This window comes from Carica papaya, chromosome 8 (assembly GCF_054855325.1).
Source record: "Carica papaya isolate Zhongbai chromosome 8, ASM5485532v1, whole genome shotgun sequence".
NCBI lineage: Eukaryota > Viridiplantae > Streptophyta > Magnoliopsida > Brassicales > Caricaceae > Carica > Carica papaya.
Window position 1 is genome coordinate 20250212 of NC_142316.1, and position 22398 is coordinate 20272609.

The 22398-nt window shown below is 46.3% G+C and overlaps 3 non-coding genes and 43 pseudogenes across 3 annotated transcripts; all 46 read left to right on the plus strand.

The window, feature by feature from the left end:
- Window positions 1–125: 125 nt before the first annotated feature.
- On the plus strand, window positions 126–244 carry LOC148250918 (5S ribosomal RNA; annotated as a pseudogene).
- A 236-nt stretch (window positions 245–480) lies between these two features.
- Window positions 481–598, plus strand: LOC148250919 (5S ribosomal RNA; annotated as a pseudogene).
- A 531-nt stretch (window positions 599–1129) lies between these two features.
- On the plus strand, window positions 1130–1247 carry LOC148250920 (5S ribosomal RNA; annotated as a pseudogene).
- A 203-nt stretch (window positions 1248–1450) lies between these two features.
- On the plus strand, window positions 1451–1569 carry LOC148250921 (5S ribosomal RNA; annotated as a pseudogene).
- A 209-nt stretch (window positions 1570–1778) lies between these two features.
- Window positions 1779–1897, plus strand: LOC148250922 (5S ribosomal RNA; annotated as a pseudogene).
- A 561-nt stretch (window positions 1898–2458) lies between these two features.
- On the plus strand, window positions 2459–2577 carry LOC148250923 (5S ribosomal RNA; annotated as a pseudogene).
- A 205-nt stretch (window positions 2578–2782) lies between these two features.
- LOC148250924 (5S ribosomal RNA) lies at window positions 2783–2901 on the plus strand (annotated as a pseudogene).
- Window positions 2902–3108: 207 nt separating this feature from the next.
- On the plus strand, window positions 3109–3227 carry LOC148250925 (5S ribosomal RNA; annotated as a pseudogene).
- A 561-nt stretch (window positions 3228–3788) lies between these two features.
- On the plus strand, window positions 3789–3907 carry LOC148250926 (5S ribosomal RNA). Its single transcript, XR_015815505.1, has one exon. It is a non-coding gene; the product is annotated as a 5S ribosomal RNA (ribosomal RNA).
- A 559-nt stretch (window positions 3908–4466) lies between these two features.
- LOC148250927 (5S ribosomal RNA) lies at window positions 4467–4585 on the plus strand (annotated as a pseudogene).
- A 202-nt stretch (window positions 4586–4787) lies between these two features.
- On the plus strand, window positions 4788–4906 carry LOC148250928 (5S ribosomal RNA; annotated as a pseudogene).
- A 561-nt stretch (window positions 4907–5467) lies between these two features.
- On the plus strand, window positions 5468–5585 carry LOC148250929 (5S ribosomal RNA; annotated as a pseudogene).
- Window positions 5586–5789: 204 nt separating this feature from the next.
- LOC148250930 (5S ribosomal RNA) lies at window positions 5790–5908 on the plus strand (annotated as a pseudogene).
- A 208-nt stretch (window positions 5909–6116) lies between these two features.
- On the plus strand, window positions 6117–6235 carry LOC148250931 (5S ribosomal RNA; annotated as a pseudogene).
- A 205-nt stretch (window positions 6236–6440) lies between these two features.
- LOC148250932 (5S ribosomal RNA) lies at window positions 6441–6559 on the plus strand (annotated as a pseudogene).
- A 204-nt stretch (window positions 6560–6763) lies between these two features.
- LOC148250933 (5S ribosomal RNA) lies at window positions 6764–6882 on the plus strand (annotated as a pseudogene).
- A 215-nt stretch (window positions 6883–7097) lies between these two features.
- LOC148250934 (5S ribosomal RNA) lies at window positions 7098–7216 on the plus strand (annotated as a pseudogene).
- A 564-nt stretch (window positions 7217–7780) lies between these two features.
- On the plus strand, window positions 7781–7899 carry LOC148250935 (5S ribosomal RNA; annotated as a pseudogene).
- Window positions 7900–8459: 560 nt separating this feature from the next.
- On the plus strand, window positions 8460–8578 carry LOC148250936 (5S ribosomal RNA; annotated as a pseudogene).
- A 204-nt stretch (window positions 8579–8782) lies between these two features.
- Window positions 8783–8901, plus strand: LOC148250937 (5S ribosomal RNA; annotated as a pseudogene).
- A 208-nt stretch (window positions 8902–9109) lies between these two features.
- On the plus strand, window positions 9110–9228 carry LOC148250938 (5S ribosomal RNA; annotated as a pseudogene).
- Window positions 9229–9433: 205 nt separating this feature from the next.
- LOC148250939 (5S ribosomal RNA) lies at window positions 9434–9552 on the plus strand (annotated as a pseudogene).
- A 204-nt stretch (window positions 9553–9756) lies between these two features.
- LOC148250940 (5S ribosomal RNA) lies at window positions 9757–9875 on the plus strand (annotated as a pseudogene).
- A 215-nt stretch (window positions 9876–10090) lies between these two features.
- On the plus strand, window positions 10091–10209 carry LOC148250941 (5S ribosomal RNA; annotated as a pseudogene).
- A 564-nt stretch (window positions 10210–10773) lies between these two features.
- On the plus strand, window positions 10774–10892 carry LOC148250942 (5S ribosomal RNA; annotated as a pseudogene).
- A 560-nt stretch (window positions 10893–11452) lies between these two features.
- LOC148250943 (5S ribosomal RNA) lies at window positions 11453–11571 on the plus strand (annotated as a pseudogene).
- A 204-nt stretch (window positions 11572–11775) lies between these two features.
- LOC148250944 (5S ribosomal RNA) lies at window positions 11776–11894 on the plus strand (annotated as a pseudogene).
- A 563-nt stretch (window positions 11895–12457) lies between these two features.
- Window positions 12458–12576, plus strand: LOC148250945 (5S ribosomal RNA; annotated as a pseudogene).
- Window positions 12577–12781: 205 nt separating this feature from the next.
- Window positions 12782–12900, plus strand: LOC148250946 (5S ribosomal RNA; annotated as a pseudogene).
- An 889-nt stretch (window positions 12901–13789) lies between these two features.
- Window positions 13790–13908, plus strand: LOC148250947 (5S ribosomal RNA; annotated as a pseudogene).
- Window positions 13909–14113: 205 nt separating this feature from the next.
- Window positions 14114–14232, plus strand: LOC148250948 (5S ribosomal RNA; annotated as a pseudogene).
- A 205-nt stretch (window positions 14233–14437) lies between these two features.
- Window positions 14438–14556, plus strand: LOC148250949 (5S ribosomal RNA; annotated as a pseudogene).
- A 970-nt stretch (window positions 14557–15526) lies between these two features.
- Window positions 15527–15645, plus strand: LOC148250950 (5S ribosomal RNA; annotated as a pseudogene).
- Window positions 15646–16206: 561 nt separating this feature from the next.
- On the plus strand, window positions 16207–16325 carry LOC148250951 (5S ribosomal RNA). The gene has a single exon (XR_015814523.1). It is a non-coding gene; the product is annotated as a 5S ribosomal RNA (ribosomal RNA).
- Window positions 16326–16534: 209 nt separating this feature from the next.
- LOC148250952 (5S ribosomal RNA) lies at window positions 16535–16653 on the plus strand (annotated as a pseudogene).
- Window positions 16654–17216: 563 nt separating this feature from the next.
- LOC148250953 (5S ribosomal RNA) lies at window positions 17217–17335 on the plus strand (annotated as a pseudogene).
- Window positions 17336–17540: 205 nt separating this feature from the next.
- On the plus strand, window positions 17541–17659 carry LOC148250954 (5S ribosomal RNA; annotated as a pseudogene).
- A 235-nt stretch (window positions 17660–17894) lies between these two features.
- LOC148250955 (5S ribosomal RNA) lies at window positions 17895–18013 on the plus strand (annotated as a pseudogene).
- Window positions 18014–18217: 204 nt separating this feature from the next.
- LOC148250956 (5S ribosomal RNA) lies at window positions 18218–18336 on the plus strand (annotated as a pseudogene).
- A 210-nt stretch (window positions 18337–18546) lies between these two features.
- Window positions 18547–18664, plus strand: LOC148250957 (5S ribosomal RNA; annotated as a pseudogene).
- Window positions 18665–19225: 561 nt separating this feature from the next.
- On the plus strand, window positions 19226–19344 carry LOC148250958 (5S ribosomal RNA). The gene has a single exon (XR_015815371.1). It is a non-coding gene; the product is annotated as a 5S ribosomal RNA (ribosomal RNA).
- A 558-nt stretch (window positions 19345–19902) lies between these two features.
- On the plus strand, window positions 19903–20021 carry LOC148250959 (5S ribosomal RNA; annotated as a pseudogene).
- Window positions 20022–20226: 205 nt separating this feature from the next.
- Window positions 20227–20345, plus strand: LOC148250960 (5S ribosomal RNA; annotated as a pseudogene).
- Window positions 20346–20873: 528 nt separating this feature from the next.
- On the plus strand, window positions 20874–20992 carry LOC148250961 (5S ribosomal RNA; annotated as a pseudogene).
- A 209-nt stretch (window positions 20993–21201) lies between these two features.
- On the plus strand, window positions 21202–21320 carry LOC148250962 (5S ribosomal RNA; annotated as a pseudogene).
- A 562-nt stretch (window positions 21321–21882) lies between these two features.
- LOC148250963 (5S ribosomal RNA) lies at window positions 21883–22001 on the plus strand (annotated as a pseudogene).
- The last annotated feature ends 397 nt before the right edge of the window (window positions 22002–22398 follow it).

The window sequence follows — 22398 nt, forward strand, 5'->3', positions numbered from 1 at the left end:
AGCAGGGGCATTTTAATCGATATTAGAACGAGAATGAGAGGTGAAGTGTGAACGCACAAGGAAACAAATGAAGGGAGGGGGAAGAAAGGAGAAGGAGTATATGTATTTGCAGCGCGAAATTAAACAGGTGCGATCATACCAGCACTAAAGCTCCGGATCCCATCAGAACTCCGCAGTTAAGTGTTCTTGGGTGAGTGTAGTACTCGGATGGGTGACCTCCTGCGAAGTCCTTATATTTCACCCATTTTCTTGGGAGGTCCTCGTGTTGCACCAAACTTTTTGCAGATTATTCTTTCGACGTTACACGCGACTTGATTTATGGTCCGCAGATTTATTCGCAAATGTGAGTCACGGCACCGTCGCATTTTACTTGATATTAAAACGAGTACGGGACGTGCAGTGCGCACGCACATGGAAACAAATGACGGGATGAGGAAGAAAAGAGAATGAGTGTAGGTATTTGAAGCGCAAAATTAAACAAGTGGCATCATACCAGCACTGATGCACTGGATCCCATCAGAACTCTGCAGTTAAGCGTGCTTCGGCGAGAGTAGTACTCGGAAGGGGGACCTCTTGGGAAGTCCTCGTATCGCAACAATTTTCTTTCAGATGGGTCGTTCGACGTTACGCGCGACTGGAACTATGGTCCGCTGGTTTATACCCAAATGTGAGTCAAGAATCAGGGGTATTTTAATCGATATTAGAACAAGAAAGAGAGGTGCAGTGTGAACGCACAAGGAAACAAATGATGGGAGAGGGGAGGGAAGAAGGAGTGTATGTATTTTCAGCACGAAATTAAACAGGTGAGGTCACACCAGTACAAATGCACCGGATACCATCAGAACTTCGCAGTTAAGTGTGCTTTAGCGTAAGTAGTACAATGATGGGTTACCTCCTGGGAAGTTCTCGTGTTGCACCCATTTTCTTTTTTTCATATGTGCCGTTCGACGTTACGCGCGACTTTAATTATGGTCCGCAGATTTATTCGCAAATGTGAGTCACGGCGCCGTGGCATTTTACTTGATATTAGAACGAGTACGTGAGGTGCAGTGCGCACGCACAAGGAAACAAATGACGGGAGGAGGAAGAAAGATTAGGAGTGTATGTATTTGAAGCGCAAAATTAAACAAGTGGCATCATACCGGCACTAATGTACTGGATCCCATCAGAACTCTGCAGTTAAGTGTGCTTGGGCGAGAGTAGTACTCGGATGGGTGACCTCTTGAGAAGTCCTCGTATCGCAACAATTTTTTTCAGACAGGTCGTTCGACATTACGCGCGACTGGAACTATGGTCCGCTGGTTTATACGCAAATGTGAGTCAAGAATCAAGGGCATTTTAATCGATATTAGAACGAGAAGGAGAAGTGCACTGTGAACGCAAAAGGAAACAAATGATGGGAGGGCGGGAGGGAAAAAGGAGTGTATGTATTTTCAGCACGAAATTAAACAGGTGCGGTCACACCAGCACAAATGCACCGGATCCCATCAGAACTCCGCAGTTAAGTGTGCTTTGGCGAAAGTAGTACAATGATGGGTTACCTCCTGGGAAGTTCTCGTGTTGCACCCATTTTTTTTTTTTCAGATGTGCCATTCGACGTTACGCGCGACTTTAATTATATTCCGCAGATTTATTCGAAAATGTGAGTCACTGCACCGTGACATTTTACTTGATATTTATACGAGAACGAGAGGTGCAGTGCACACGCACAACGAAACAAATGACGGGAAGGGGAAGAAAGGAGAAGGAGTGTACGTATTTGCAGCGCGAAATTAAATAGGTGCCATCATACCAGCACTAATGCACCGTATCCCATCAGAACTTAGCAGTTAAGTGTGCTTGGGCGGGAGTAGTACTCGGATTGGTGACCTCCTGGGAAGTCCTCGTGTTGCACCCATTTTTTTTCAGATGGATCATTCGACGTTACGCGCGAATGCAATTATAAACCGCTGGTTCATTCGCAAAGGTGAGTCATGATGCCAGGGCATTTTACTTGATATTAGAACAAGAAGGAGAGATGCAGAGTGCACGCACAAGGAAACAAATAACGGGAGATGGGATGGAGGGAGAAAGAGTGTATGTATTTACAGCGCAGAATGAAACATGAGCAATCATACCAGCACCAATGCAACGGATTCTATCAGAACTCCGCAAGTTAAGGGTGCTTGGGTGAGAGTAGCACTAGGATGGGTGACCTCATGCGAAGTCCTTATATTTCACCTATTTTCTTAGGAAGTCCTCGTGTTGCACCCATTTTTTTGCAGATGATTCTTTCGATGTTACGCGCGACTTGAATTATGGTCCTCAGGTTTATTCGCAAATGTGAGTCACGGCACCGTAGCATTTTACTTAATATTAGAACGAGCACAGGAGGTGCAGTGCGCACGCACAAGGAAACAAATAACGGGAGGGGGAAGAAAGGAGAAGGAATTTATGTATTTGCAGCGCGAAATTAAACGGGTGCGATCATACCAGCACTAATTCACTGGATCCCATCAGAACTCTGCAGTTAAGTGTGCTTGGGCGAGAGTAGTACTCGGATGGGTGACCTCTTGGGAAGTCCTCGTATCGTAACAATTTTTTTTCAGATGCGTCGTTCGACGTTACGCGCGACTGGAACTATGGTCCGCAGATTTATACGCAAATGTGAGTCAAGAATCAGGGGCATTTTAATCGATATTAGAACGAGAAGGAGAGGTGCAGTGTGAACGCACAAGGAAACAAATGATGGGAGGGGGGGGAGGGAAGAAGGAGTGTATGTATTTTCAGCACCAAATTAAACAGGTACGGTCACACTAGCACAAATGCACCGGATCCCATCAGAACTCCGCAGTTAACTGTGCTTTGGCGAAAGTAGTACAATAATGGGTTACCTCCTGGGAAGTTCTCGTGTTGCACCCATTTTTTTTTTCAGATGTGCCGTTCGACGTTACGCGCGACTTTAATTATGGTCCGCAGATTTATTCGCAAATGTGAGTCACGGCACCGTGGTATTTTACTTGATATTTGAACGAGAACGAGAGGTGTTGTGCGCACGCACAAGGAAACAAATGACGGGAGGGGGAAGAAAGGAGAAGGAGTTTATGTATTTGCAGCGCGAAATTAAACAGGTGCGATCATACCAGCACTAATGCCCCGGATCCCATCAGAACTCCGCAGTTAAGTGTGCTTGGGCGAGAGTATTACTCGGATGGGTGACCTCCTGGGAATTGCTCGTGTCGCACTAATTTTTTTTCAGACGGGTCGTTCGACGTTGCGCGCGACTGGAACTGGGGTCCACTGGTTTATACGCAATTGTGAGTCAAGAAGCATGGACATTTTAATCGATATTAGAACGAGAAGGAGAGATGCAGAGTGCACGCACAAGGAAACAAATGACGGGAGGGGGGATGGAGGGAGAAAAAGTGTATGTATTTGCAACGAAGAATGAAACATGAGCCATCATACCAGCACCAATGCAACGGATTCTATCAGAACTCCGCAAGTTAAGGGTGCTTGGGCGAGAGTAGCACTAGGATGGGTGACCTCCTGCGAAGTCCTTATATTTAACCAATTTTCTTAGGAAGTCCTCGTGTTGCACCCATTTTTTTGCAGATGATTCATTCGACGAAACGCGCGACTGCAATTATGGTCCTCAGGTTTATTCGCAAATGTGAGTCACGGCACCGTAGCATTTTACTTGATATTAGAACGAGCACGGGAGGTGTAGTGCGCACGCACAAGGAAAGAAATGACGGGAGGGGGAAGAAAGGAGAAGGAGTTTATGTATTTGCAGCGCGGAATTAAACGGGTGCGATCATACCAGCACTAATGCACCGGATCCCATCAGAACTCCGCAGTTAAGTGTGCTTGGGCGAGAGTAGTACTAGGATGGGTGTCCTCTTGGGAAGTCCTCGTGTCTCACCAATTTTTTTTCAGACGGGTCGTTCGACGTTACGCGCGACTGGAACTAGGGTCCGTTGGTTTATACGCAAATGTGAGTTAAGAAGCAGGGGCATTTTAATCGATATTAGAACGAGAAGGAGAGGTGCAGTGTGAACGCACAAGGAAACAATTGATGGGAGGGGGAGGGAAGGAGAAGGAGAGTATGTATTTTCAGCACGAAATGAAACAGGTGCGATCATACCAGCACTAATGCAACGGATTCTCTCAGAACTCCGTAGGTAAGGGTGCTTGGGCGAGAGTAGTACTAGCATGGGTTACCTCATGCGAAGTCCTTATATTTCACCCATTTTCTTGTGAAGTCCTCGTGTTGCACCCATTTTTTTGCAGATGATTCTTTTGACGTTACGCGTGACTTGAATTATGGTCTTCAAGTTTATTCGCAAATGTGAGTCACGGTGCTGTAGAATTTTACTTGATATTAGAACGAGAACGGGAGGTGCAATGCGCACACACAAGGAAACAAATGACGAAAGGGGGAAGAAAGGGGAAGGAGTTTATGTATTTGCAGCGAAAAACTAAACAGGTGCGATCATACCAGCACTAAAGCCCCGCATCCCATCCGAACTCCGCAGTTAAGTGTGCTTGGGCGAGATTAGTACTTGGATGGTTGATCTCCTGGGAAGTCCTCGTGTCGCACAAATTTTTTTTCAGACGGGTCGTTAGACGTTACGCGCGTCTGGAATTAGGGTCCGCTGGTTTATACGCAAATGTGAGTCAAGAAGCAGGGGCATTTTAATCGATATTAGAACGAGAATGAGAGGTGAAGTGTGAACGCACAAGGAAACAATTGACGGGAGGGGGAAGAAAGGAGGAGTGTATGTATTTGCAGCGCGAAATTAAACCGGTGCGGTCATACCAGCACTACAGCCCCGGATCCCATCAGAACTCTGCAGTTAAGTGTGCTTGGGTGAGAGTAGTACTCGGATCGGTGACCACCTGGGAAGCCCTCGTGTTGCACCTATTTTTTTTTGGATGGGATGTTCGACATTACGCGCGAATGGAATTATAAACCGCTGGTTCATTTACAAAGGTTAGTCACTGTGCCGGGGCATATTACTTGATATTAGAACGAGAAAGAGAGATGCAGAGAGCACGCACAAGGAAATAAATGACGGGAGGGGGGATGGGAGGAGAAAGAGTGTATGTATTTGCAGTGCAGAATGAAACATGAGGGATCATACCAGCACTAATGCAACGGATTCTATCAGAACTCCGCAGTTAAGGGTGCTTTGGCGAGAAAAGTACTCGGATGGGTGACCTCCTGCGAAGTCCTTATATTTCACCCATTTTCTTGGGAGGTCCTCGTGTTGCACCTGTCTTTTTGCAGATGATTCTTTCGACGTTACGCGCGACTTGATTTATGGTCCGCAGGTTTTTTCGCAAATGTGAGTCACGGTGCCGTGGCATTTTACTTGATATTAGAACGAGTACGGGAGGTGCAGTGCGCACGCACAAGGAAACAAATGACGGGAGGAAGAAGAAAAGAGAATGAGTGTATGTATTTGAAGCGCAAAATTAAACAAGTGGCATCATACCAGCACTGATGCACTAGATCCCATCAGAACTCTGCAGTTAAGTGTGCTTGGTCGAGAGAAGTACCCGGATGGGTGATCTCTTGGGAAGTCCTCGTATCGCAACAATTTTTTTTCAGATGGGTCGTTCGATGTTACGCGCGATTGGAATTATGGTCCGCTGGTTTATACGCAAATGTGAGTCAAGAATCAGGGGCATTTTAATCGATATTAGAACGAGAAGGAGAGGTCCAGTGTGAACGCACAAGGAAACAAATGATGGGAGGGGAGAAGGGAAGAAGGAGTGTATGTATTTTCAGCACGAAATTAAACAGGTGCGGTCACACCAGCACAAATGCACCGGATCCCATCAGAACTCCGCAGTTAAGTGTGCTTTGGCGAAAGTAGTATAATGATGGGTTACCTCCTGGGAAGTTCTCGTGTTGCACCCATTTTTTTTTTTCATATGTGTCGTTCGACGTTACGCGAGACTTTAATTATGGTCCGCAGATTTATTCGCAAATGTGAGTCACGGCGCCGTAGCATTTTACTTGATATTTGAACGAGAACGAGAGGTGCAGTGCGCACGCACAAGGAAACAAATGACTTGAGGGGGAAGAAAGGAGAAGGAGTTTATGTATTTGCAGCGTGAAATTAAGCAGGTGCGATCATACCATCACTAATGCACCGGATCCCATCAGAACTCCGCAGTGAAGTGTGCTTGGGCGAGATTAGTACTCGGATGGGTGACTTCCTGGGAAGTCCTCGTGTCGCATCAATTTTTTTTCAGACGGGTCGTTCGATGTTACGCGCGTCTGGAACTAGGGTCCACTGGTTTATACGCAAATGTGAGTCAAGAAGCAGGGGCATTTTAATCAATATTAGAACGAGAATGAGAGGTGAAGTGTGAACGCACAAAGAAACAAATGACGGGAGGGGGAAGAAAGGAGAAGAAGTGTATGTATTTGCAGCGTGAAATTAAACAGGTGCGATCATACCAGCACTAAAGCTCTGGATACCGTTAGAACTCCGCAGTTAAGTGTGCTTGGGCGAGAGTAGTACTCGGATGGGTGACCACTTGGGAAGCCCTCGTGTTGCAACTTTTTTTTTTTTATATTGGTCGTTCGACGTTACGCGCGACTGGAACTATGGTCCGCTGGTTTATACGCAAATGTGAGTTAAGAATCAGGGGCATTTTAATCGATATTAGAACGAGAAGGAGAGGTGCAGTGTGAACGCACAAGGAAACAAATGATGGGATGGGGGAGGGAAGAAGGAGTGTATGTATTTTCAGCACGAAATTAAATAGGTGCGGTCACACCAGCACAAATGCACTGGATCCCATCAGAACTTCGTAGTTAAGTGTGCTTTGGCGTAAGTAGTACAATGATGGGTTACCTCATGGTAAGTTCTCGTGTTGCACCCATTTTTTTTTTTTCAGATGTGCCGTTCGACATTACGCGCGACTTTAATTATGGTCCGCAGATTTATTCGCAAATGTGAGTCACGGCACCGTTGCATTTTACTTGATATTTGAACGAGAACGAGAACGAGAGGTACAGTGCGCACGCACAAGGAAACAAATGACGGGAGGGGGAAGAAAGGAGAAGGAGTTTATGTATTTGCAGCGCAAAAATAAACAGGTGCGATCATACCAGCACTAATGCATCGGATTCCATTAGAACTCCGCAGTTAAGTGTGTTTGGGCGAGATTAGTACTCGGATGGGTGACCTCCTGGGAAGTCCTCGTGTCGCACTAATTTTTTTTTTTCAGACGGGTCGTTCGACGTTACGCGCGACTGGAACTAGGGTCCACTGGTTTATACGCAAATATGAGTCAAGAAGCAGGGGCATTTTAATCGATATTAGAACGAGAATGAGAGATGCAGAGTGCACGCAAAAGGAAACAAATGACGGGAGGGGGGATGGAGGGAGAAAAAGTGTATGTATTTTCAGCGCAGAATGAAACATGAGCAATCATACCAGCTCCAATGCAACGGATTCTATCAGAACTCCGCAAGTTAAGGGTGCATGGGTGAGAGTAGCACTAGGATGGGTGACCTCCTGCGAAGTCCTTATATTTCACCCATTTTCTTAGGAAGTACTCGTGTCGCACCAATTTTTTTTCAGACGGGTCGTTCGACGTTACGCACGTCTGGAACTAGGGTCCGCTGGTTTATACGCAAATGTGAGTCAAGAAGCAAGGGCATTTTAATCGATATTAGAACGAGAATGAGAGGTGAAGTGTGAACGCACAAGGAAACAAATGACGGGAGGGGGAAGAAAGTAGAAGGAGTGTATGTATTTGCAGCGTGAAATTAAACAGGTGCGATCATACCAGCACTAAAGCTCTGGATCCAATCAGAACTCCGCAGTTAAGTGTGCTTGGGCGGGAGTAGTACTCGAAAGGGTGACCACTTGGGAAGCCCTCGTGTTGCACCAATTTTTTTTTCAGATGGGTTGTTCGACGTTACGCGCGAATGGAATTATAAACCGCTGGTTCATTTGCAAAGGTGAGTCACGGTGCCGGGGCATATTACTTGATATTTGATCGAGAAAGAAAGATGCAGAGTGCACGCACAAGGAAACAAATGATGGGAGGGGGGATGGGAGGAGAAAGAGTGTATGTATTTGCAGTGCAGAATGAAACATGAGGGATCATACCAGCACTAATGTAACGGATTCTATCAGAACTCCGCAGTTAAGGGTGCTTGGGCGAGAAAAGTACTCGGATGGGTGACCTCCTGCGAAGTCCTTATATTTCACCCATTTTCTTGGGAGGTCCTCGTGTTGCACCCATCTTTTTGCAGATGATTCTTTCGAAGTTACGCGCGACTTGATTTATGGTCCGCAGGTTTATTCGCAAATGTGAGTCACGGCACCGTGGTATTTTAATTGATATTAGAACGAGCACGGGAGGTGCAGTTCGCACGCACAAGGAAACAATGACGGGAGGGGGAAGAAAGGAGAAGGAGTTTATGTATTTGCAGCGCGGAATTAAACGGGTGCGATCATACCAGCACTAATGCACTGGATCCCATCAGAACTCTACAGTTAAGTGTGCTTGGGCGAGAGTAGTTCTCGGATTGGTGACCACCTGGGAAGTCCTCGTGTCGCACCAATTTTTTTTCAGACGGGTCGTTCGACGTTACGCGCGACTGGAACTATGGTCCGCTGGTTTATACGCAAATGTGAGTCAAGAATCTTGGGCATTTTAATCGATATTAGAACGAGAAGGAGAGGTGCAGTGTGAACGCACAAGGAAACAAATGATGGGAGGGGGGGAGGGAAGAAGGAGGGTATGTATTTTCAGCACGAAATTAAACAGGTGCGGTCACACCAGCACAAATGCACCAGATCCCATCAGAACTCCGCAGTTAAGTGTGCTTTGGCGAAAGTAGTATAATGATGGGTTACCTCCTGGGAAGTTCTCGTGTTGCACCCATTTTTTTTTTTCATATGTGTCGTTCGACGTTACGCGAGACTTTAATTATGGTCCGCAGATTTATTCGCAAATGTGAGTCACGGCGCCGTAGCATTTTACTTGATATTTGAACGAGAACGAGAGGTGCAGTGCGCACGCACAAGGAAACAAATGACTTGAGGGGGAAGAAAGGAGAAGGAGTTTATGTATTTGCAGCGTGAAATTAAGCAGGTGCGATCATACCATCACTAATGCACCGGATCCCATCAGAACTCCGCAGTGAAGTGTGCTTGGGCGAGATTAGTACTCGGATGGGTGACTTCCTGGGAAGTCCTCGTGTCGCATCAATTTTTTTTCAGACGGGTCGTTCGATGTTACGCGCGTCTGGAACTAGGGTCCACTGGTTTATACGCAAATGTGAGTCAAGAAGCAGGGGCATTTTAATCAATATTAGAACGAGAATGAGAGGTGAAGTGTGAACGCACAAAGAAACAAATGACGGGAGGGGGAAGAAAGGAGAAGAAGTGTATGTATTTGCAGCGTGAAATTAAACAGGTGCGATCATACCAGCACTAAAGCTCTGGATACCGTTAGAACTCCGCAGTTAAGTGTGCTTGGGCGAGAGTAGTACTCGGATGGGTGACCACTTGGGAAGCCCTCGTGTTGCAACTTTTTTTTTTTTATATTGGTCGTTCGACGTTACGCGCGACTGGAACTATGGTCCGCTGGTTTATACGCAAATGTGAGTTAAGAATCAGGGGCATTTTAATCGATATTAGAACGAGAAGGAGAGGTGCAGTGTGAACGCACAAGGAAACAAATGATGGGATGGGGGAGGGAAGAAGGAGTGTATGTATTTTCAGCACGAAATTAAATAGGTGCGGTCACACCAGCACAAATGCACTGGATCCCATCAGAACTTCGTAGTTAAGTGTGCTTTGGCGTAAGTAGTACAATGATGGGTTACCTCATGGTAAGTTCTCGTGTTGCACCCATTTTTTTTTTTTCAGATGTGCCGTTCGACATTACGCGCGACTTTAATTATGGTCCGCAGATTTATTCGCAAATGTGAGTCACGGCACCGTTGCATTTTACTTGATATTTGAACGAGAACGAGAACGAGAGGTACAGTGCGCACGCACAAGGAAACAAATGACGGGAGGGGGAAGAAAGGAGAAGGAGTTTATGTATTTGCAGCGCAAAAATAAACAGGTGCGATCATACCAGCACTAATGCATCGGATTCCATTAGAACTCCGCAGTTAAGTGTGTTTGGGCGAGATTAGTACTCGGATGGGTGACCTCCTGGGAAGTCCTCGTGTCGCACTAATTTTTTTTTTTCAGACGGGTCGTTCGACGTTACGCGCGACTGGAACTAGGGTCCACTGGTTTATACGCAAATATGAGTCAAGAAGCAGGGGCATTTTAATCGATATTAGAACGAGAATGAGAGATGCAGAGTGCACGCAAAAGGAAACAAATGACGGGAGGGGGGATGGAGGGAGAAAAAGTGTATGTATTTTCAGCGCAGAATGAAACATGAGCAATCATACCAGCTCCAATGCAACGGATTCTATCAGAACTCCGCAAGTTAAGGGTGCATGGGTGAGAGTAGCACTAGGATGGGTGACCTCCTGCGAAGTCCTTATATTTCACCCATTTTCTTAGGAAGTACTCGTGTCGCACCAATTTTTTTTCAGACGGGTCGTTCGACGTTACGCACGTCTGGAACTAGGGTCCGCTGGTTTATACGCAAATGTGAGTCAAGAAGCAAGGGCATTTTAATCGATATTAGAACGAGAATGAGAGGTGAAGTGTGAACGCACAAGGAAACAAATGACGGGAGGGGGAAGAAAGTAGAAGGAGTGTATGTATTTGCAGCGTGAAATTAAACAGGTGCGATCATACCAGCACTAAAGCTCTGGATCCAATCAGAACTCCGCAGTTAAGTGTGCTTGGGCGGGAGTAGTACTCGAAAGGGTGACCACTTGGGAAGCCCTCGTGTTGCACCAATTTTTTTTTCAGATGGGTTGTTCGACGTTACGCGCGAATGGAATTATAAACCGCTGGTTCATTTGCAAAGGTGAGTCACGGTGCCGGGGCATATTACTTGATATTTGATCGAGAAAGAAAGATGCAGAGTGCACGCACAAGGAAACAAATGATGGGAGGGGGGATGGGAGGAGAAAGAGTGTATGTATTTGCAGTGCAGAATGAAACATGAGGGATCATACCAGCACTAATGTAACGGATTCTATCAGAACTCCGCAGTTAAGGGTGCTTGGGCGAGAAAAGTACTCGGATGGGTGACCTCCTGCGAAGTCCTTATATTTCACCCATTTTCTTGGGAGGTCCTCGTGTTGCACCCATCTTTTTGCAGATGATTCTTTCGAAGTTACGCGCGACTTGATTTATGGTCCGCAGGTTTATTCGCAAATGTGAGTCACGGCACCGTGGTATTTTAATTGATATTAGAACGAGCACGGGAGGTGCAGTTCGCACGCACAAGGAAACAATGACGGGAGGGGGAAGAAAGGAGAAGGAGTTTATGTATTTGCAGCGCGGAATTAAACGGGTGCGATCATACCAGCACTAATGCACTGGATCCCATCAGAACTCTACAGTTAAGTGTGCTTGGGCGAGAGTAGTTCTCGGATTGGTGACCACCTGGGAAGTCCTCGTGTCGCACCAATTTTTTTTCAGACGGGTCGTTCGACGTTACGCGCGACTGGAACTATGGTCCGCTGGTTTATACGCAAATGTGAGTCAAGAATCTTGGGCATTTTAATCGATATTAGAACGAGAAGGAGAGGTGCAGTGTGAACGCACAAGGAAACAAATGATGGGAGGGGGGGAGGGAAGAAGGAGGGTATGTATTTTCAGCACGAAATTAAACAGGTGCGGTCACACCAGCACAAATGCACCAGATCCCATCAGAACTCCGCAGTTAAGTGTGCTTTGGCGAAAGTAGTACAATGATGGGTTACCTCCTGGGAAGTTCTCGTGTTGCACCCATTTTCTTTTTTTCAAATGTGTCGTTCGACATTACGCGCGACTTGAATTATGGTCCGCAGATTTATTCGCAAATGTGAGTCACGGCGCCGTGGCATTTTACTTGATATTTGAACGAGAACAAGAGGTGCAGTGCGCACGCACAAGGAAACAAATGACGGGAGGGCGAAGAAAGGAGAAGGAGTGTATGTATTTGCAGCGCGAAATGAAACAGGTGCGATCATACCAGCACTAATGCAACGGATTCTATCAGAACTCCGTAGGTAAGGGTGCTTAGGCGAGAGTAGTACTAGCATGGGTTACCTCCTGCGAAGTCCTTATATTTCACCCATTTTCTTGTGAAGTCCTCGTGTTGTACCCATTTTTTTGCAGATGATTCTTTCGACGTAACGCGCAACTTGAATTATGGTCCTATGGTTTATTCGTAGATGTGAGTCACGGCACTGTAGTATTTTACTTGATATTAGAACGAGAACGGGAGGTGCAGTGCGCACGCACAAGGATACAAATGACGGGAGGGGGAGGAAAGGGGAATGAGTTTATGTATTTGCAGCGCGGAATTAAACGGGTGCGATCATACCAGCACTAATGCACCGGATCCCGTCAGAACTCCGCAGTTAAGTGTGCTTGGGCGAGAGTAGTACTCATATGGGTGACCTCCTGGTAAGTCCTCGTGTCGCACCAATTTTTTTTCAGACGGGTCATTCGACGTTACGCGCGACTGGAACAATGGTCCGCTGGTTTATTCGCAAATGTGAGTCATGGCGCCGTGGCATTTTACTTGATATTTGAACGAGAACGAGAGGTGCAGTGCGCACGCACAAGGAAACAAATGTCGGGAGGGGGAAGAAAGGAGAAGGAGTTTATGTATTTGCAGCGCGAAATTAAACAGTTGCGATCATACCAGCACTAATGCACCAGATCCCATCAGAACTCCGCAATTAATTGTGCTTTGGCGAGAGTTGTACTCGGATGGGGGACCTCCTGGGAAGTTCTCGTGTTGCACCCATTTTCTTTTTTTCGAATGTGCCGTTCGACGTTACGCGTGACTTTAATTATGGTCTGCAAATTTATTCGCAAATGTGAGTCACGGCGCCATGGTATTTTACTTGAGATTTGAACGAGAACGTGAGGTGCAGTGTGCACGCACAAGGAAACAAATGACGGGAGGGGGAAGAAAGGAGAAGGAGTTTATGTATTTGCAGCGCGAAATTAGAAAGGTGCGATCATAGTAGCACTAATGCATCGGATCCGATTAGAACTCCACAGTTAAGTGTGCTTCGGCGAGAGTAATACTCGGATTGGTGACCTCCTGGGAAGTTCTCGTGTCGCACTAATTTTTTTTTTCAGACCGGTCGTTCGACGTTATGCGCGACTGCAACTAGGGTCCACTGGTTTATACGCAAATGTGAGTCAATAAGCATGGGCATTTTAATCGATATTAGAACGAGAAAGAGAGATGCAGAGTGCACGCACAAGGAAACAAATGACGGGAGGGGGAGGGAAGGAGAAAGAGTGTATGTATTTTCAGCACGAAATGAAATAGGTGCGATCATACCAGCACTAATGCATCGGATTCTATCAGAACTCCATAGGTAAGGGTGCTTGGGCGAGAGTAGTACTAGCATGGGTTACCTCCTACGAAGTCCTTATATTTTACCTATTTTCTTGTAAATTTCTCGTGTTGCACCCATTTTTTTGCAGATGATTCTTTCGACGTTACGCGCGACTTGAATTATGGTCCTCAGGTTTATTCGCAAATATGAGTCACGGCACCGTAGTATTTTACTTGATATTAGAACGAGCACAGGAGGTGCAGTGCGCATGCACAAGGAAAGAAATGACGGGAGGGGGAAGAAAAGAGAAGGAGTTTATGTATTTGCAGCGCGGAATTAAACGGGTGCGATCATACCAGCACTAATGCACTGGATCCCATCAGAACTCTGCAGTTAAGTGTGCTTGGGCGAGAGTAGTACTCGGATGGGTGACCTCCTCGAAAGCCCTCGTGTTGCACCTATTTTTTTTCGGATGGATTGTTCGACGTTACGCGCGAATGGAATTATAAACCGCTTGTTCATTTGCAAAGGTGAGTCACGGTGCCGGGGCATATTACTTGATATTAGAACGAGAAAGAGAGATGGAGAGCGCACGCACAAGGAAATATATGACGGGAGGGGGAAGAAAGGAGAAGGAGTTTATGTATTTGAAGTGCGGAATTAAACGGGTGCGATCATACCAGCACTAATGCACCGGATCCCATCAGAACTCCGCAGTGAAGTGTGCTTGTGTGAGATTAGTACTCGGATGGGTGACCTCCTGGGAAGTTCTCGTGTCGCACCAATTTTTTTTCATACGGGTCGTTTGACATTACGCGCGTTTGGAACTAGGGTCCGCTGGTTTATACGCAAATGTGAGTCAAGAAGCAGGGACATTTTAATCGATATTAGAACGAGAATGAGAGGTGAAGTGTGAACGCACAAGGAAACAAATGACGGGAGGGGGAAGAAAGGAGAAGGAGTGTATGTATTTGCAGCGTGAAATTAAACAGGTTCGATCATACCAGCACTAATGCAATGGATTCTATCAGAACTCCGCAGTTAAGTGTGCTTGGGCGAGAGTAGTACTCGGATGGGTGACCACTTGGGAAGCCCTCGTGTTGCACATATTTTTTTTCGGATGGGTTGTTAGACGTTAAGCGCGAATAGAATTATAAGCCGCTAGTTCATTTGCAAAGGTGAGTCACGGTACCGGGGCATATTACTTGATATTAGAACGAGAAAGAGAGATGCAGAGTGCACGCACAAGGAAACAAATGACGGGAGGGGGGATGGGAGGAGAAAGAATGTATGTATTTGCAGTGCAGAATGAAACATGAGGGATCATACCAGCACTAATGCACCGGATCCCATCAGAACTCCGCAGTTAAGTGTGCTTTGGCGAGAGTAGTACTCAGATGGGTGACCTCTTGGGAGCGCAAAATTAAACAAGTGGCATCATACCAGCACTAATGCACTGAATCCCATCAGAACTCTGCAGTTAAGTGTGCTTGGGCGAAAGTAGTACTCGGATGGGTGACTTCTTTGGAAGTCCTCGTATCGCAACAATTTTTTTTCAGATAGGTCGTTCGACATTACGCGCGACTGGAACTATGGTCCGCTGGTTTATACGCAAATGTGAGTCAAGAATCAGGGGCATTTTAATCGATATTAGAACGAGAAGGAGAGGTGCAGTGTGAACGCACAAGGAAACAAATGATGGGAGGGGGGGAGGGAAGAAGGAGTGTATGTATTTTCAGCACGAAATTAAACAGGTGCGGTCACACCAGCACAAATGCAAGGGATCCCATCAGAACTCCACAGTTAAGTGTGCTTTGGCGAAAGTAGACAATGTTGGGTTACCTCCTGGGAAGTTCTCGTGTTGCACCCATTTTCTTTTTTTCAGATGTGCAGTTCGACGTTACGCGCGACTTTAATTATGGTCCGCAGATTTATTCGCAAATGTGAGTCACTGCGCCGTGGCATTTTACTTGAAATTTGAACGAGAACGGGAGGTGCAGTGCGCACGCACAAGGAAACAAATGACGGGAGGGGGAAGAAAGGAGAAGGAGTTTATGTATTTGCAGCGCGAAGTTAAACAGGTGCGATCATACCAGCACTAATGCACCGGATCCTATCAGAACTCCGCATTTAAGTGTGCTTGGGCGAGAGTTGTACTCGGATGGGTGACTTCCTGGGAAGTCCTTGTGTCGAACTAATTTTTTTTTTCAGACGGGTCGTTCGACGTTACGCGCGACTGGAACTAGGGTCCACTGGCTTATACGCAAATGTGAGTCAAGAAGCAGGGGCATTTTAATTGATATTAGAACGAGAATGATAGATGCAGAGTGCACGCAAAAGAAAACAAATGATGGGAGGGGGAGGGAAGGAGAAGAAGTGTATATATTTTCAGCACGAAATGAAACAAGTGCGATCATACCAGCACTAATTCAACGGATTCTATCAGAACTCCGTAGGTAAGGGTGCTTGGGCGAGAGTAGTACTAGCATGGGTTACCTCCTGCGAAGTCCTTATATTTCACCCATTTTCTAAGGAAGTCCTCGTGTTGCACCCATTTTTTTGCAGATGATTCTTTCGACGATACACGCGACTTGAATTATGGTCTTCAGGTTTATTCGCAAATGTGAGTCACGGCATCATAGCATTTTACTTGATATTAGAACGAGCACGGGAGGTGCAGTGCACCCGAACAAGGAAACAAATGACGGGAGGGGGAAGAAAGGAGAAGGAGTTTATGTATTTGCAGCGCGGAATTAAACGGGTGCGATCATACAAGCACAAATGCACCGGATCCCATCAGAACTCCGCAGTTAAGTGTGCTTTGGCGAAAGTAGTACAATGATGGGTTACCTCCTGGGAAGTTCTCGTGTTGCACCCATTTTCTTTTTTTCAGATGTGTAGTTCGACGTTACGCGCGTCTTTAATTATGGTCCGCAGATTTATTCGCAGATGTGAGTCACGGCGCCGTGGCATTTTACTTGATATTTAAACGAGAACGAGAGGTGCAGTGCGCACGCACAAGGAAACAAATGACGGGAGGGGGAAGAAAGGAGAAGGAGTTTGTGTACTTGCAGCGCGAAATTAAACAGGTGCGATCATACCAGCACTGATGCACCGGATCCCATCAGAACTCTGCAGTTAAGTGTGCTTGGGCGAGAGTAGTACTCGGATGGGTGACTTTTTGGGAAGTCCTCGTGTCGCACTAATTTTTTTTTCCAGATGGGTCGTTCGACGTTATGCGCGACTGGAACTAGGGTCCACTGGTTTATACGCAAATGTGAGTCAAGAAGCAGGGGCATTTTAATCGATATTAGAACGAGAAAGAGATATGCAAAGTGCACGCACAAGGAAACAAATGACAGGAGGGGGGATGGAGGGAGAAAAAGTGTATGTATTTGCAGCGCAGAATGAAACATGAGCAATCATACCAGCACCAATGCAACGGATTCTATCAGAACTCCGCAAATTAAGGGTGCTTGGGCAAGAGTAGCACTAGGATGGGTGACCTCCTGCGAAGTCCTTATATTTCACCCATTTTCTTAGGAAGTCCTCGTGTTGCACCCATTTTTTTGTAGATGATTCTTTCGACGATACGCGCGACTTGAATAATGGTCCTCAGATTTATTCGCAAATGTGAGTCACGGCACCGTAACATTTTACTTGATATTAGAACGAGCACGGGAGGTGCAGTGCGCACGCACAAGAAAACAAATGACGGGAGGGGGAAGAAATGGAAAGGAGTTTATGTATTTGCAGTGTGGAATTCACCGGGTGCGATCATACCACCACTAATGCAACGGATCCTATCAGAACTCCGCAGTTAAGTGTGCTTGGGCGAGAGCAGTACTCTGATGGGTGACCTCCTGGGAAGTTCTCGTGTCGCAAAATTTTTTTTTCAGACGGGTCGTTCGACGTTACGCGCGACTGGAACTAGGGTCCGCTGGTTTATACGCAAATGTGAGTCTAGAAGCAGGGGCATTTTAATCGATATTAGAACGAGAATGTGAGGTGCAATGTGAACGCACAAGGAAACAATTGACGGGAGGGTGAAGAAAGGAGAAGGAGTGTATGTATTTGCAGCGCGAAATTAAACCGGTGCGATCATACCAGCAATAAAGCCCCGGATCCCATTAGAACTCTGCAGTTAAGTGTGCTTGGGCGAGAGTAGTACTCGGTTGGGTTACCTCCTGCGAAGTCCTTATATTTCACCCATTTTCTCTGGAGGTCCTCGTGTTGCACCCATCTTTTTGCAGATGATTCTTTTGACGTTACGCGCAACATGATTTATGATCCGCAGGTTTATTCGCAAATGTGAGTCACGGCGCCGTGGCATTTTACTTGATATTAGAACGAGTACGGGAGGTGCAGTGCGCACGCACAAGGAAACAAATGACGGGAGGAGGAAGAAAAGAGAAGGAGTGTATGTATTTGAAGCGCAAAATTAAACAAGTGTCATCATACCAGCACTAATGCACCGGATCCCATCAGAACTCTGCAGTTAAGTGTGCTTGGTTGAGAGTAGTACTCGGATCGATGACCTCTTGGGAAGTCCTCGTATCGCAATAATTTTTTTTCAGATGGGTCGTTCGACGTTACGCGCGACTGGAACTATGGTCCGCTGGTTTATATGCAAATGTGAGTCAAGAATCAGGGACATTTTAATCGATATTAGAACGAGAAGGAAAGGTGTAGTGTGAACGCACAAGGAAACAAATGATGGGAGGGGGGGAGGGAAGAAGGAGTGTATGTATTTTCAGCACGAAATTAAACAGGTGCGGTCACACCAGCACAAATGCACCGGATCCCATCAGAACTCCGCAGTTAAGTGTGCTTTGGCGAAAGTAGTACAATGATGGGTTACCTCCTGGGAAGTTCTCGTGTTTCATCCTTTGTTTTTTTTTTCAGATGTGCCGTTCGACGTTATGCGCGACTTTAATTATGGTCCGCAGACTTATTCGCAAATGTGAGTCACGGCGCCGTAGCATTTTACTTGATATTTGAACGAGAACGAGAGGTGCAATGCGCACGCACAAGGAAACAAATGACGGGAGGGGGAAGAAATGAAAAGGAGTTTATGTATTTGCAGCGCGAAATTAAACAGGTGCGATCATACCAGCACTATGCTACGGATCCCATTAGAACTCCGCAATTAAGTGTGCTTGGGCGAGAGTAGTACTCGGATGGGTGATATCCTGGAAAGTCCTCGTGTCGCACTAATTTTTTTTTTCAGACGGGTCGTTCGACGTTACGCGCAACTGGAACTAGGGTCCATTGGTTTATACGCAAATGTGAGTCAGGAAGCAGGGGCATTTTAATCGATATTAGAAAGAGAAGGAGAGGTGCAGTGTGAACGCACAAGGAAACAATTGATGGGAGGGGGAGAGAAGGAGAATGAGTGTATGTATTTTCAGCACGAAATGAAACAGGTGCGATCATACCAGCACGAATGCAACGGATTCTATCAGAACTCCGTAGGTACGGGTGCTTGGGCGAGAGTAGTACTAGCATGGGTTACCTCCTGCGAAGTCCTTATATTTCACCCATTTTCATGGGAGGTCCTCGTGTTGCACCCATCTTTTTGCAGATGATTCTTTCGACGTTACGCGCGACTTGATTTTTGGTCTGCAGGTTTATTCTCAAATGTGAGTCACGGCGCCGTGGCATTTTACTTGATATTAGAACGAGTACGGGAGGTGCAGTGCGCACGCACAAGGAAACAAATGACGAGAGAGGGAAGAAAGGAGAAGGAGTTTATGTATTTGCAGTGCGGAATTAAACGGGTGCGATCATACCAGCACTAATGCACCGGATCCCTTCAGAACTCCGCAGTTAAGTGTGTTTGGGCGAGAGTAGTACTCGGATGGGTGACCTCTTGGGAAGTGCTCGTGTCGCACCAATTTTTTTCAGACGGGTCGTTCGATGTTACGCGCGACTGGAACTAGGGTCCACTGGTTTATACACAAATGTGAGTCAAGAAGCAGGAGAATTTTAATCGATATTAGAACGAGAAGGAGAGGTGCAGTGTGAACGCACAAGGAAATAATTGATGGGAGGGGGAGGGAAGGAGAAAAAGTGTATGTATTTGCAGCGCAGAATGAAACAGGTGCGATCATACCAGCACTAATGCAACCGATTCTATCAGAACTCCGTAGGTAAGGGTGCTTGGGCGAGAGTAGTAATAGCATGGGTTACCTCCTACGAAGTCCTTATATTTCACCAATTTTCTTGTGAAGTCCTCGTGTTGCACCCATTTTTTTGTAGATGATTCTTTCGACGTTACGCGCGACTTGAACTATGGTCCTCAGGTTTATTCGCAAATGTGAGTCACGGCGCTGTAGCATTTTACTTGATATAAGAACGAAAACGGGAGGTGTAGCGCGCACGCACAAGGAAACAAATGACGGGAGGGGGAAGAAAAGAGAAGGAGTGTATGTATTTGCAGCGAGAAACTAAACAGGTGCGATCATACCAGCACTAAAGCCCCAGATCCCATCAGAACTCCGCAGTTAAGTGTGCTTGGGCGAGATTAGTACTCGGATGGTTGACCTTCTGGGAAGTCCTCGTGTCGCACAAATTTTTTTTCAGACTGGTCGTTCGACGTTACGCGCGTCTGGAACTAGGGTCCGCTGGTTTATACGCAAATGTGAGTCAAGAAGCAGGGGCATTTTAATCGATATTAGAACGAGAATGAGAGGTGAAGTGTGAACGCACAAGGAAACAAATGACGGGAGGGGGAAGAAAGGGGAATGAGTTTATGTATTTGCAGCGCGAAATTAAAGAGGTGCGATCATAGCAGCACTAATGCAACGGATTCTATCAGTACTCCGCAGTTAAGTGTGCTTGGGCGAGAGTAGTACTCGGATGGGTGACCACTTGGGAAGCCCTCGTGTTGCATATATTTTTTTTCGGATGGGTTGTTCGACGTTACGCGCGAATAGAATTATAAACTGCTGGTTCATTTGCAAAGGTGAGTCACGGTGCCGTGGCATTTTACTTGATATTAGAACGAGTACGGGAGGTGCAGTGCGCACGCACAAGGAAACAAATGACGGGATGAGGAAGAAAAGAGAATGAGTGTATGTATTTGAAGCGCAAAATTAAACAAGTGGCATCATACCAGCACTAATGCACTGGATCCCATCAGAACTCTGCAGTTAAGTGTGCTTGGTCGAGAGTAGTACTCGGATGGGTGACATCTTTGGAAGTCCTCGTATCGCAACAATTTTTTTTCAGATGGGTCATTCGACGTTACACCCGACTGGAACTATGGTCCGCTGGTTTATACGCAAATGTGAGTCAAGAATTAGGGGCATTTTAATCGATATTAGAACGAGAAGGAGAGGTGCAGTGTGAACGCACAAGGAAACAAATGATGGGAGGGGGGGAGGGAAGAAGGAGTGTATGTATTTTCAGCACGAAATTAAACAAGTGCGGTCACACCAGCATAAATGCACCGGATCCCATCAGAACTCCGCAGTTAAGTGTGCTTTGGCAAAAGTAGTACAAAGATGGGTTACCTCCTGGGAAGTTCTCGTGTCGCACCCATTTTGTTTTTTTCAGATGTGCCGTTCGACGTTACGCGCGACTTTAATTATGGTCCGCAGATTTATTCGCAAATGTGAGTCACGGCTTCGTGGCATTTTACTTGATATTTGAACGAGAACGAGAGGTGCAATGCGCACGCACAAGGAAACAAATGACGGGAGGGGGAAGAAAGGAGAAGGAGTTTATGTATTTGTAGCGCGAAATTAAACAGTTGCGATCATACCAGCACTAATGCACCGGATCCCATCAGAACTTCGTAGTTAAGTGTGCTTGGGCGATAGTAGTACTTGGATGGGTGACCTCTTGGGAAGTCCTCGTATTGCAATAATTTTTTTTTCAGACGGGTCGTTTGAAGTTACGCGCGACTGGAACTAGGGTCCACTGGTTTATACGCAAATGTGAGTCAGGAAGCAGGGGCATTTTAATCGATATTAGAATGAGAAAGAGAGATGCAGAGTGCACGCACAAGGAAACAAATGACGGGAGGGGGGATGGAGGGAGAAAAAGTATATGTATTTGTAGCGCAGAATGAAACATGAGCAATCATACCAGCACCAATGCAATGGATTCTATCAGAACTCCGCAAGTTAAGGGTGCTTGGGCGAGAGTAGCACTAGGATGGGTGACCTCCTGCGAAGTCCTTATATTTCACCCATTTTCTTACGAAGTCCTCGTGTTGCACCCATTTTTTTGCAGATTATTCTTTCGACGATACGCGCGACTTGAATTATGGTCCTCAGGTTTATTCGCAAATGTGAGTCACGGCACCGTAGCATTTTACTTGATATTAGAACGAGCACGGGAGGTGCAGTGCGCACGCACAAGGAAACAAATGACGGGAGGGGGAAGAAAGGAGAAGGAGTTTATGTATTTACAGCGCGGAATTAAACGGGTGCGATCATACCAGCACTAATGCACCGGATCCCATCAGAACTCCGCAGATAAGTGTTCTTTGGCGAGAGTAGTACTCGGATTGGTGACCTCCTGGGAAGTCGTCGTGTCGCACCAATTTTTTTTCAGACGGGTCGTTCGACGTTACGCGCGACTGGAACTAGGGTCCGCTGGTTTATACGCAAATGTGAGTCAAGAAGCAGGGGCATTTTAATCGATATTAGAACGAGAATGAGAGGTGCAGTGTGAACGCACAAGGAAACAATTCATGGGAGGGGGAGGGAAGGAGAAGGAGTGTATGTATTTTGAGCACGAAATGAAATACGTGCGATTATACCAGCACTAATGCAACGGATTCTATCAGAACTCCGTAGGTAAGGGTGCTTGGGCGAGAGTAGTACTAGCATGGGTTACCTCCTGCGAAGTCCTTATATTTCAACCATTTTCTTCTGAAGTCCTCGTGTTGCACCCATTTTTTTGCAGACGATTCTTTCGACATTACGCGCGACTTGAAT